Source organism: Equus przewalskii, chromosome 29 (assembly GCF_037783145.1).
Source record: "Equus przewalskii isolate Varuska chromosome 29, EquPr2, whole genome shotgun sequence".
In the NCBI taxonomy this organism is placed as follows: Eukaryota; Metazoa; Chordata; class Mammalia; order Perissodactyla; family Equidae; genus Equus; species Equus przewalskii.
In genome coordinates, this window is record NC_091859.1 from 5,609,139 (window position 1) to 5,622,961 (window position 13,823).

Sequence of the window (13,823 nt, forward strand, 5' to 3'; positions counted from 1 at the left end):
ATCGATCTATCAGCAAGTTACTATTTAATAGCAGAAGAACTATTTCTTCCCCAAATTTCTACTCAAAAGCTGTGCTGGGTCTCATCTGTCCACCCCTCCTGCTCCTCTTCTTACCCCTTTGCTCCCTGCTCTGTGCTCCCGGGGGCACCTCTATGAACAGAATCAACGGACTCCCTTGCCCTCTGACTTTCACTTGGGTTCAGCCAATGACAAGCAGCAGCAAGAGATCCAGGGCAGAGATGCAAGGGAGGCTGAGGTGTTCTTTTCCTGGTTTCTCCTCTGCCTTCTGGCTGCGTCCCTTTTCTGAAGGTCACAGTTCCTGTCGGATGTCCCCCTCCATACAACACAGCTCTCTCCGTGACCACTCCCTCTTCCCTTGCCCCTTCAGACCCAGACTGCTGCCCTAAACCCTATAGTTTCCCACACTTGTCCACACATGGTTAAGCCTTCCTCAAATTATCCCAGCCTTCTGTTTCCTGCTAGAAATCCCAGTATGGAAAATATATTAAAATAGAGCTGATTGGTTTAAAGTAAGGAATATAATCTGGACCCCAGTTCCCTAAACTATCAAAACAAATGCCCTTGAGCTCTCTGGTGATCCAGTGTTCTAGATCTTTTAAGCCTGGAGTCATAAACTCGAATGCCCAAGAGGGCCAGTGGGATAGTGAGAACGAGGGGTGTGGATTTGTCGGGGAAGGACTCCGGAGACTTGGAGACGAGCTATACCTAAAGGGGCAGTAGCTGCTCAGCTCCAGCTGATTTTTCACCACTGGGGAATGTAGACACAGTGTTGCCAAAACTAATTTTTTAAACAAGAGAAACCAGAAATCAAGATTTTTTTACGTGGACATTCTTGGTTTTTCAATGTTGGCAACTAGTTCAAAAAATGTTAAGACACAGCAGGCCAGCAAAATACTTCTGCAGTCTAGATTTGTGACTCTGTCTTTGCATCCTCCTCGGTCGCCAGAAACTACCTGGACCATATTTCCTTAGACCCTACAGGGGAATTACAATGCAATAACACGCCTAGGTTTTTATTAAATTAAAGGTGGAGACAAAAGAAAATCTCTCTGCTCTTGGTACAGTCCACTTTTCAAGACATTCTTCACCAGATTTTCGTAGTTCTTTCCTTAAAGATGCATGAAATAAATTCCTCTCAAGAATTTAGCTCCAGAAAAAAGTCTTCACTGCTCTTTTTTTTTTTTTCCCCTGCTTTTTTCTCCCCAAATCCCCCCAGCACATAGTTGTGTATTTTTAGTTGTAGGTCCTTCTAGTTGGGGCATGTGGGATACCGCCTGAGCATGGCCTGATGAGTGGTGCTATGTTCGAACCCAGGATTGGAACCAGCGAAACCGCTGGGAAGCGGAGCCCGTGAACTTAACCCCTCAGCCACGGGGCCAGCCCCTCACTGCTCTTAAAAAGCACATACACCTTATTTTATTGGTTAAGGGGGTAAGTAATAGAGTGGTTCCCACGTCAGGCACCATACTTGGTATTTAATTTAGGACAAGCTAGACTCGTGCTGTGGTAGTAGACAACTCCGAAATCTCAGTGCCTTAACACATAAAGTTTATTTCTCCCTCAAAGAGAGTCCTCTGTGGGCCAGGAACCTTCCAGAGTGGCTGTTTCCTTTGTGATCCAACCTGGCTGGATCTGGTGGCTCCTGTGAATCAATACATGTGCTCCATGGACCGGGGGCAGGGCTTTCACTGCCTCAGTCCGGAAGTGACGCATGTTGTTTTTGCTCACTCCTCATTGGTCAAAATCAGTCTCATGCCCCTGCCCAACTGTCAGGGGGATGAGAGAGTTTTCCACGTGCTGAGGAAGGAGAGGAGATCAGGAATGGGGCGGGCTAGCAGTGTCCTCTTTTGGCATCTTCGATACATTATCTGAATGCCATGAAAGCCATCACAGTTCTCTTTTTGCTTTTGACTACAGAAGCCCAGAACAGCTAATTGTAGACTAAATATTTCCTAAATGTTCTCCAGATATTTTTCCTTCTCCTTTCTTATATTAGGCCATGTTCTTTCTCATTTTATCGGGGCCCTGTTGTCTGTATACTTTTTAGTATAAGCTGCCTCTGATTCGTTGGGGGAAGAATAAGGAGGAAAAACAGTAAATGAAGACAATGGAAATAAGTAGGAAAAAGTTAAATATATAGGTATTTGCTTCACAACTATAACTGGTGCTGATCCAGGCCACTTCAAACCAAGGAGAGGCAGACCATCAAGAGGCACGGAGAGCAACAGAGGTGGTCATAGAAACAGCCTAGTCCTGCACCCAGCAAGGGCTGGCCCCTCTGAGACCTCGCCCCACCATTTCCTTGCCTGCTCTTAGTACAGCCCTGAGACGGCTCATGCGAGCTCACTACTGCAGTTTTGCCTCTTTTGGGTCCCACTGGGGCCCTGGGAGCCATTGCTGCTTCCCTCCTTGGTTATAGCTTCTCACCGGTACCTTGCTTCACCCAAGGTAGCTTCTTCATTATAATAATTCTTTTCCCAGCTTCCCCAGGATGGCAGGTCCATTCTAACAGTTTTCTTATAGCCCTTCCTCTGCCAGAATAATTTCAGATAAGCATCTCCAGAGGCTTCTTATCACCCTCTGATAACACCTCTGAGATCCTTTCAATAGCCTTGTTCATTAAGGCCAGGAGAGGCCTTTCAGTCACTTCCATCTTCCATTTCTCAGAGTTCCAAGCCTGCTCCACCACCATGGGGTGACTTCTTTGACTACAGAGCATTGTCCGAGCATCTTTTGTTCTCCTCTCATGTGAAGCCCATTGTCCAGTCCTAAAGGATTCTCCCAGAGCACCGTTGAGCTCTCATAGATACAGAAGAGGAGACTGGGTAACTGCCACCAGGGGTGAATGAGTGTGGCAGAATAATAGTAAAGCTTTTCTTATTGTTTTATTATAATAAATACAATCCGAGTGACTGAATGAATATGATGTAGCAGGACCTCTCCATATGTTATTTAATTCCTCACAACAATTTCTGAGATTTATAGTGTAATGCACTTTGCAGATGAGAAAACTGGGCCTCAGAGGGGTGAAGTCACTTACGGCTAAAAGGCTAATACCTCAGTACAGCTGGGAGATGAACGCCATCCATGGGATGTCTAAGGTGTGCTCTTGCCTCCCAAGCCAAGGAGCAGGTGTGCAAGGGAAGCCTTCTTCTAAAACTCCAGCTACATGGCCATATGTTTATTCCGTATGTAATAATTAACAGTATCCCACTGTGGCTCACTTTTTGGTAAGTTGTCAATAAATCAAATTCCTCAAGATCTCCAACTTAAAGAGATTAAAGAGAAATGGATTCTAATGAAGGTGTAGTATTTATAAAAAGCTGACGTGGAAGCAAAGAAGCATCTTCAGAGATAATCCTTTTAAGCGTGAAGGAAAATCTGCCTCGTCTTAATCGGTGCCTTCTGCAGCGCTGCTTGCCTGCCTGAGATGGGGACTTAGGAAGGGATAAAGTGAGGCGTCTTCTTCCTGAGGTTGCAGCTAAGATTTTCATCTTGCAGGGTCTGCAAAACACTCTCAAGCCCAGCAGGAAAATATTGAAGTTAAGTTTTCCTGTCCCTTCTGAGCCTTATCAGATCTTCATGCAGAGAGCAGTGAACGTGCTAGAGCGACAGGGATGAATGAAAAGCCCGTTTGGTGAGGGGAGAGAATGATCACCACCAATATCGCGGTGTTTTCTTTCCTGCTGATAACAAAAAGAAATGGTTTAGTAATTTGTAGGTAACTACTGTGTTGTGAGGGAAACATGCTATTTGATTTGCTTATTCCAAGGATAAGTGAATCTCTTTTTACTGCTCAGTGGGTTCATTATTTAACCCCAACATTTTAAGTTTTCATCCCTCTTTTTCTTGAGGAAAAGAATAGGAACCTCAAGAAATAACACTGTGGTACTTGTATTAGTCTGGTTGGGCTCCCATAACAAAATGGCATAGCCTGGGTGTCTTCAACAGCAGGAATTATTTCTCACACTTCTAGAGACTGGAGGTCCAAGATCAAGGTGCCATCAGGGTTAATGTCTGGTTAGTGACAGCTGTCTCCCTGGGTTGCAGACAGCTACCTTCTTGATGTGTCCTCACATGGCCTTTCCTCGGTGTGGGCAGGTAGAGACAGAGAGAGAAAAAACAAGCTGTCTCTTCTCTCTTGTAAGGGCGCTAATCTCTTCCTGAGGGCCCCACCCTCATGACCTCATCTAAACCTAATTACCTCCAAAAGACCTATCTCCAGACACCATCACATTGTAAGTTAAGGGCTTCAACATATGAATTTGGCAAGGGGGGGGGGACACAATTCAGTCCATAGCATTCTATCCCTGGCCCCCAAAATTCATATCCTTCTCATCTGCAAAACACATTCACTGCATATCAACAGCCCTCAAAGTCCTGATTTATTTCAGCATCAACCCTAAAGTCTAAAATCCACAGCCTCATCTAAACATCATCTAAATCAGATATGGGTGAGACTGGAGTACGATTCATCATGAGGCAGAATTCCTCTCCAGTTGTGAATCTGTGAAGCTAGACAAGTTGTGTGCTTCCAAAATACAATGGTAAGAGGGGCACAGGCTAGACATTCTCATTCCAAGTGGGAGAAATAGGAAAGAAGGAAGGGGTGACAGGTCCCAAGCAAGTCCAAAACTTAGCAAGTCAAATTCCATTGGATATTAAGTCATGAGAATAATCTGCTTTGGCTCAATGTCCCACCTTCCAGGCCCACTGGATTGCACTGTTACCCCCATCGCTCTGCCGGGCAGCCCTGCTCCTTTGGCTCCCTCCAATTTCCAATAACATGCTCCTCGTTTTCTTATGAGACTTCACCAGAATCACCCTTAATGTCCATATTTCTCACATGCACCTCAAAACTCATCCAGCCAGTATCCTTTACCCCGTTCTAGAGCCACTCCACATATTTAGGTATTTGTAACAGCAGTGCTGTCTTACGTAAAATAATTTCATTAAGTATTTTGATAATGACACATGGGAATTTATAGTAATCAAGATAGTTTTAGAAAACTCCCTATTATTTGTATGTGTCCGGAACCTAGTGAACATTGCAAGAATGAAATTAATCCAAACCTGAAAAAATATGGATTTCAACTAAAGTATTTCCAAATAATAGGATCTATGCCTTTGGAATAATGTAAAATTGCAGCCACTAATTCTTTTTTATTTCCTTATTGATTAGCATTTAAAGATCAAATTTATATGTGCACATAATTGAATTAGTCAATTAATCCTATAAGATTTATTAAGACAAAGCAAAGACAGTTCTCCCCCTCAATTTGGAGGAGGCTGGTTATGTTGATAGATGTTAACAGATGACAAAAGGAGACAGAGATAATTAACTCCTGTTTTCCTTCTGTTTTCTCTAACATAAACAGTGGTCTTAAGACAAGAATGCATTTATTAAGCAATATAAAGAATAAATTATAGTTTATTATAGGTTGAGATGTAAAGAGAAAACAACAACCTACTCTGGATGAATTCAGATGTTCAGGCCTTAATTCAAGGATGCTGAAGAAACTTTTTAGGTTCATTTTAAAACTCTTTGAAATTCCAAGCAACCACTAGAAATGAGAGAGTGAGAAAATGAGAAAAATGGAGAATGAGAGAGTGTCTAAGATGGCTAAATGCCCTAATTTTTTTAATAAAGGGAAATGTCTGGTTAAATTCTAAAGAGGATTTTCCAAAATATAATTCATGAGCATTTAGAAGCAAATGGAGTGGTCTCTAAAAGCCTGTCTAATTTTTCCTCTGTGGGGTCCCAGGACGCCCAGTGTGTATGGGAATTGTAGTTGATGGCACTGCTTCCTTTCCTCTGTTCTGCTCAAGAGCTGAGCTCCCAACGTCGCTTTGGCTTCATCCTTGGACTTCTCAAGAAACCTTCTTTCAATAAGTTTGGAAACACGTGCTATAGCAGTGATACACCTGGGTTTCAGTAAACCATCTGAAGACATCAGAATATCTTTGTGAATAATATGGAGAAATGGAGGCCGAATGATGGTACGTACGGTGCAGTGATCTCTTGATTGTTTGAGCAGCCATACCTCCTCCTGACTCTCCCCACTTCAAAAGGTCACTATAGGAAGATGTCACCCATCAGTACCAATGAGTGAATCCCAACTTTGAAATTCCAGGCATCAGGGAGGACCTGGGGAGACGTTTGTTGCAAGGGTATTTTTGGCGCCCCCTCAAATAATAGCAAGTTGGCAACTTCTTGGTTATAGTTCCTGAGGATAGTATCCCGTGGGTAAATATTTTTAAAGCCACAAAGTGGGCTTTGCAAAGAATGAGAAAAGCAAAACAAAGGACTGTTTCATATTTAAGATTTAAATCTCTGTTCTTGGGCCTGTGCCTAGTTCTATCAAAACAATGCTATCCATCCAACAAGTCCCGTGTGAACTGTCCTGTAGTGAATATCTACAGAAATGCTGATTTTCTAATTGAATTATTAATACATAATTGGAAAACTACTTTATTCTTATTATATGTTTTTTAAAAAGCTCTTTAAAAAGTTAAATGTGCTTTATAAGTGTCAACTCAGAAAACTGCTCATTTTCACCATGAGGTGAAGAGGAAGATGGTTTTGTTTCATTGTAATATTTTTCTTTTTTAAAGATTTTATTTTTTCCTTTTTCTCCCCAAAGCCTCCCGGTACATAGCTGCACATTCTCCATTGTGGGTCCTTCTAGTTGTGGCATGTGGGACGCTGCCACAGCGTGGTCTGATGAGCAGTGCCATGTCTGCGCCCAGGATTCAAACCAACGAAACACTGGGCCGCCTGCAGCAGAGCGCGCGAACCCAACCACTCGGCCACGGGGCCAGCCCCTCATTGTAATATTTTTATACTTGGAAAATAAACCCCTGCAAAACACATGAGTTGACCAAGATGATTGAATGAAAAAACTGGTATAAGATCAAAATTTCTCATCTCTTTTCTTGTGTAACTCTCATTATCTTTTTTTTTTTTAAAGATTTTTTAATTTTTTCCTTTTTCTCCCCAAAGCCCCCCGGTACATAGTTGTGTATTCTTCGTTGTGGGTCCTTCTAGTTGTGGCATGTGGGACGCTGCCTCAGCATGGTTTGATGAGCAGTGCCATGTCCACGCCCAGGATTCGAACTAATGAAACACTGGGCCGTCTGCAGCAGAGCGTGTGAACTTAACCACTCGGCCACGGGGCCAGCCCCCTCATTATCTTTTTTTTAATGAAAATTTTCCCTCAAGAAAATATGTATCTGTGGGGTGCTGGCATACAAAATGCTTTTTTTTTTTTTAAAGATTTTATTCTTTTTCCTTTTTCTCCCCAAAGCCCCCCGTTACATAGTTGTATATTCTTCGTTGTGGGTCCACCTAGTTGTGGCATGTGGGATGCTGCCTCAGCGTGGTTTGATGAGCAGTGCCATGTCCGCGCCCAGGATTCGAACCAATGAAACACTGGGCCGCCTGTAGCCGAGTGCGCGAACTTAACCACTCAGCCAAGGGGCCAGCCCCCAAAATGCTTTTTAATTGTGATATTTTGCCAGATTTATGGAAATCGTGCCTCTATACCCTGATGATTTGAAAGGAGGGGAGAGTGTGGTCACTGTTGAGGGTGTTACTTTGTTTGGTTGTGCAGATTTAATAAATCCCACCGTGTTATGGTTCAGCTTTATTTAGTTTTGTGTTCACCCAAACTCTTGAGAATAAACCAAATCGCGTTCTCTCTAATGCTGTATTAGCTCTGTGCCTTGAATGGAAACTAAATGCAAATGCTTTCATTGCACTATCCCCTTGTTAATTTATCACATGTTTAAACACTGCAGCATATTGGAAAACCTTGTTATTTCGTAATCTTCAGATTCTTTGCACAATGATCTTAAGAACAGAATAATGAGTAAAGATAAGTCAATGGGAAGCACATGTCTACAGGGCAACTGGCAGCATCCCAAAGCCATTTGTCTGTGGTATCTGGTGAAATTGCTGGAGTCAGCGCGCACTGCAACTGCATGACAGAGCAGAAAAGAAGGAAGAAAAAATCTCCAAATTAAAGGAAGCAAGTGAAGCACCACTTTCAAGCCTTAATCATGCTCTCAAATCATTTATTCTCTCCATAAAAATGTATGTTCTGACAAAACTCATACTCTGTAGCAGAGTTTTAGTTCAAAGTTAGTAACTACTACAACTACTAAAATCAATATGGAGTGCCAGCTTCCAGGGAAGGGTGAAGCCAGAGAAGAGTTTTGCAGGACAGAGCACAAGGGGTCTTGTCCCAAAGGGGACCCAGCAAATATTTGTGGACTTGACTGATGGTGCCTGAGGGCAATTAAGGGAATTCAGTTGTCCCACTGCTGTCTTGCTATACCGAGGGCAGAAATGCTGATCGTGGTCCAATGTTGCTGATCAGCTGGCGTTAAGCTCCTGGGCAGAGCCACGCACTCAGTGATGAGTGTACGCACATGAAGAGAGAGAAGGAAGCGGCGTTGGAGGGTCTACTTTGTCTTTCTTCTTTCTTAGCACATCTTTTCATCCGCATTTGGAGCTCTGACTCATCAGATTTGGTTTTAAAACTTGCCTTAAAATAAACATCACCCAACTTGCATTTAGACAACATTTTACAAATGGTTGCACCCCAAACCTACTTTACTTAATGTATACCATTGTTCTGGACTTAGTCTCTTTATTTCAACAGTTGTGTTTTGAAAATAGCTGGTGTCATTTTCGGTAGAATTTTTTGACTTCAGCAGAATATTGATGAGCTTGATTGCAATATTAAGTCATAGAGACATTTTAAATGGCATTTGCTGACTCTATCATCCATTTTTTTAAAAATGCTGACTCTCTGTGATGCCTGTCTCTCATTCTTAAAATTTAGTTTAAAATCTGGATCAATGACTAAAGCATAAGCAATTCCTGAAGATGGTTTTCAAAAGTGTTTTGTCCACTAACATTCTATTTAAAATTTTTTTCTTTCTGCTTACATACTTCCCAGTACCACGTTATATTCCATTAACTGGTTGTCTCCCCAACCTCATTTCTTTCCCTCCTCTTTCCCTTCCTTCTCTTCCTTCCTCTCCCCTTCCTCCCTCCCTTTCCTCCTGCCTTCCTTTATTACTTCCTTCTAACATGGTGGATGGTGGTGCCATCCACCTAGATGGGCAAGAGTGAGAGAAAGAGCAGTCTTTGGAGGGGAATTGAGAGTTCAAGTGTAGACATGTCCTGTTAGAAATGTTTACAAATCTCCAAGTGATGATGTCAAGGTGCGGGATATATGAGATAAGAGCCCAGAGAAGGGAGTTGGCCTGTAGATATAAATTTGAACGTCAACAGTGAATTATTACTTTTAAAGCCACAAGATTCAATAAAATCACTTAAAGAGGGAGTATAGTTAAAGAAAGGAAATGGCTAAGGACCAAACCCAGGGCATTCTAACATTAACGGTTGGGAAGAGAAAGAGGAAAAATAATATTTAAATGTGTTGTTATAATTTTATTTTAAAAAGTTTACCTTCCCTATTGACTGGTTGATCCCTATTGTTATTTATTTTGGCATTGGCGTGGGACATGGTTTTCTCTTTTCAGAACTTTAAAAAATTTGCTGTCTAGAGAAAGTGTCTGATTCAAGTTTTTTGGCCCAATACTATGACGTTGATCCATATTATTGTTGGTTGCAAGGCCAGTTCTTAGATAATGGGGCTTCCCAAGACTGAGGCAAGTGAGGTACATTATCAAATACCAGAACTACCAAGGTGTCAGTACCTGTCAGGTGGAAAAGGTAAAATGCAGTTTAGGAATGAGACAGGAGTGTCTGGAGCTGAGAGTCTCACAGAACTGGAAAGGTAAAACAGGCAGGAAGTGAGATAAACAGAGGTAATGCTGGTAGGGTCAGAATAAGGCTGTCTGACACGAGGCTGGTGCCTTGAAGGCTGTTCAAGAACCAATCCCCTGAATACATCCTGGCGTATGCCTTGTAAGCTGTGCTTGATACAGCCAAACCACATCAGACAAAACCTACCATCCGCCTTTTTGGGCATTTCTAATTTTAAAGTGCAGAGTCATCTTCTTCCAAATGTTCTTTCAATTCTGATCATTAGAATCATGTCCACTGCTTCCTTTTAAGAGAAAGACTCAGATTCACATTTCATTAACATGACTGAGTGCCAACTCTCCTCCGGGCACTGGGCAGGTCACTTGTACGTACATCAGCTCTTTTAGGGATTAAATTGTTATCTTGGCCAAGGCAGGAGTTCATATAAATAGTTTACACTGCCACGGTTTGGAAGCCATGTGTAAATTTCCTAAATCCTCTTGTGTGCAGTATTTGCTTAATAATTTGTCTCGTCTGGAATATTCGAAAATTTAGTCCTGTATGATTTAGATGTGGTGTCAGAGGAAGTCTTCGCAGCTCACTTTCTTCTTCCATGTAGAGAAGGGCACATCTGACATAATACAACAATATAACATCGCCAGGGTGAGAATAAATAGCAAGCTATAAACAAACAAATAAGAAACCGAGTTGTAAAATAAAAGACCATTAGAAATGTGGCCAAACACTGTTATCGTGGAGAGCCTGAGTCGGCATTACATTAGGCAGGTGGGCCTTTGGCTATGCCACGCAGGTGATGACCTCTTCTGAGACCAGGTGTTCTTCCTGGGTCCTCAGGGCCCTTGAATGAACTAGCGGAGAACCATTTTCAAAATGTTAAGAACCAAAAGAACATCTTACACTTGTTCATCTGAAACAGAGCTTTGTATCTGTGCTCTTAGCTTCATTTTCCAGCTGTGCCACATCATTTCTCACCATCTTGTCCGACCCTGAAACTTCGGTGTGTTTATCTAGCCTCAGTTCTCCATCACCGTTCCAGTGGGATGCTGGTTATCGTATGGTGAACTAATACTATGTCTTCAAACCAGAAAACATGAGTAAATCAGCAATTACTCACTACACAATGTGTACTCCCTATTGTATTCCTCACTTGGTGTGAGCCTGGTCCTTCAAGGGAGATGAGATGGGCAAGGAGAGCAGCAAACTTCCCCCTCCATGGCACTTCCCTGCCCAGATGCCAGGAGAGTGAGCATCCACCATTTCCCCTTCCAGGTTCTCCAGTTCCCCTCCTGGCAGACACTGCTGTGTACATCAGGCAAATCCAAGTAATAGGCAACTGCATGATTTATTACTTGACCAGGACCAGTAGGAGAAACAAAGTTTCCACGGACCTCAGAAACTCTGATGTGCACAAGGGGAAATTAACTCCGTTGTATATACGTCATCTTCTTCTCCTTCAGAACAACATTCTTATCTCTGGTACAATCTTCTCCAGCAATACTCCCAAGACCAGTAGTTTTCAGTTTTGGGTACTCATTAGAATCATCTGGGGAACTTAAAAAACTCAGCATCTGAAAGCTCGCGGGTAATTCCAATGTGCAGCCAAGTTGAGCATCACTGCCCTGGGCCCTCTCCCAAGTTTGAGCTAACAATATCAAGAGATCAAAGGAGCTGCCTCTAATTATCGTCTAATTCTTAATTTGCATTTTTTTCTTAGTGTAACGTCATTACGGTTAGGTGGGGGCAACCAGGAGTGAAATATGTACAGCTGAGATTGAGGAAGACTTTTTGCCTCTACTCGGTAAAACTCTTTGTGTTCTTGGCTGCTCTCACACTTGAGGTTAAAAGAATGCACACCGCTCCACATTTCTGCCAGTTTGCTCCTCTGGTTTTGTTCCCCTCTCTCCACAAGGTCTGGCTCTCTCTCTAGAAATTCTGGCTGATGGATGAAATTTCTCCAGAATTTACTGCTTAGTGCTATCGAAGCACATAAAGTCTTTCCCACCTCTTAAATACTTGATTTCCCCCTCTGATCAATATTTGCCTCTCAATGGTAGATAATATTTGACAAAACAGGATCTGATGGGGAAAGAGAATAAAGAGACTTTGGGTGCTGAAAAGGTTGGCAATAAGAGACGTCTGCCCTTTGGTCAGTGATGGAGATTGTTAGAACCACGTGGGGAGAGTTGAAAGTGGCTTGGGCTTGCTGCTCAGGATAGCAAAGACTCCTTCCTGGCCTGAAATTTGTACTCAGAAATTTGTATCAGTGCCTAACCAGGACCTTTACTAGAACTGGCCGCAAAACCCACAGACCAGGCGTCCATCCCTGAGAGGGATTGGCCTGCCTTGCCCTTGGTGATTTCAAATTAGGTCATGTATTGCTGGCTTCAGAAGACCTTCAGCTGTATCTGGAACCTCAACTAATATTTGTACTGAAGCCACTTACACCAAAATTCTCTTTGAAACATCAAAGTTAGCTCATCCCTTATGCCCCAGACACATTAATTTCTATGGTTCTCTCTTGCCTGCTGTCATGGTCTGTGCTTCTCATTATGAAAGAGGACCCAAACTCCACTGCTCCCCCCATCCAAACTTCATTCCATCATAAACTAGCTCTCCTACATTCTCACTTTCATTCCAGAATGTTCTTGCTATTTCTTTACCATAACTATAATATGACTTTCCCAAGAATGTGTCATTTCCTCTGCATCTCCTCAAACACAGAAAACCACAGAGTTGAAGGATGTTGTCAGTTTTCTGCCTTCTCTGCAAAATGGCATCTATAATTCCATTATTCTTCCACGTTCTTGAAAAAAGATTCTCCCAGTCTGAGGATTCTGCGGTCTGGAATGACATCCTTTGTCCCGCCTTATCCCCCTCTTCTGCTTTCCTGTTGGTTAGTCCCTCATGTTAATTAAAAATGTGGGCAAGTGCTTTACCATACTCTCCAACACAAGTCTTAACCATTCTCCTGGCTATGTTTGCAACGACATTTTGTTTGCAAGCACCGAAGGGTGAAAATGTATACACTTTATGACATCTGTGCAAAAATTAGAATGCTTTTTATTTTTTATAACTGATCTCATCTTGCACTCTAACCTCCACTGCCCTCATAGTGGGAAGAATAAAACCAGAAAACAAAATCCTCAAAACCTTAAGCTTATCTTTTTGAGGTATGGAGTCTTTTCAAACTTAAAAAGTATCTTTTGTGTTGTTTCAGATTCATCATTTGGATAAATGATCATTCAAGTCGAAGTTATACTCCTGGTCAGGGCAGTTTCTCCCCTTTCTTAAGAGTTCTCTCCTCTCTTTCTCAAGAGTATCAGGGAGGAGGGAGATGCTAGCAGACTCTCTGGCAGAGGCAGGGCTCCTGGTCTGACTTTTCCCTGGGCCATTTCTAGTTTCGGATGCCGTGTGGCTACGCGCGTGGGTGTTGGCTCGGGTGCAGCTGATCCAGCCTGGTTTTTCGGGAAGGTGTCCTGTATGCATGTAAATCAGTGGCACCCACCACAGATTTCATTCCTATGGACCTTGCATTCTGTGGCCTCTCCTCCCTACCCCAGGCCCACTTCTGCTTCACTGGTTCTCTCAGCACCTCTAAATATCTTCTGAGGGCAAGGCTGGGGTCCCTCAGCTGCTTACTCTGCGCCATGCTGGAGTGTGTGCCGCTGAACTTCCAGTTCCCTTCCTCAGCCCTTTCTAATCCCTTGTCACAAAGTCTCCATGCATCCTCCCAACCAGAAGGTAAAACCCAAGCCCCCTCTGCTTTGAACTTTCCCTTCAAATCCTCTGTGATTTCTGTGGGTTTTTCTGCCTTTGGCATCTTCCTTTCTTCTCATCTGCACTTCTCAGAAGAGTGGCTTCTGCTCCCACCATGTTACTGAGTCTGGTCCTTGTAGACCATGAGTAATCTTCCAGCTGCCCAAACTTTTTACCATTTTCAGTATTTTCTTACTGGATCTCTCTGCTTCATTTGACACTCTATCCCTTTATTTTCCTAACA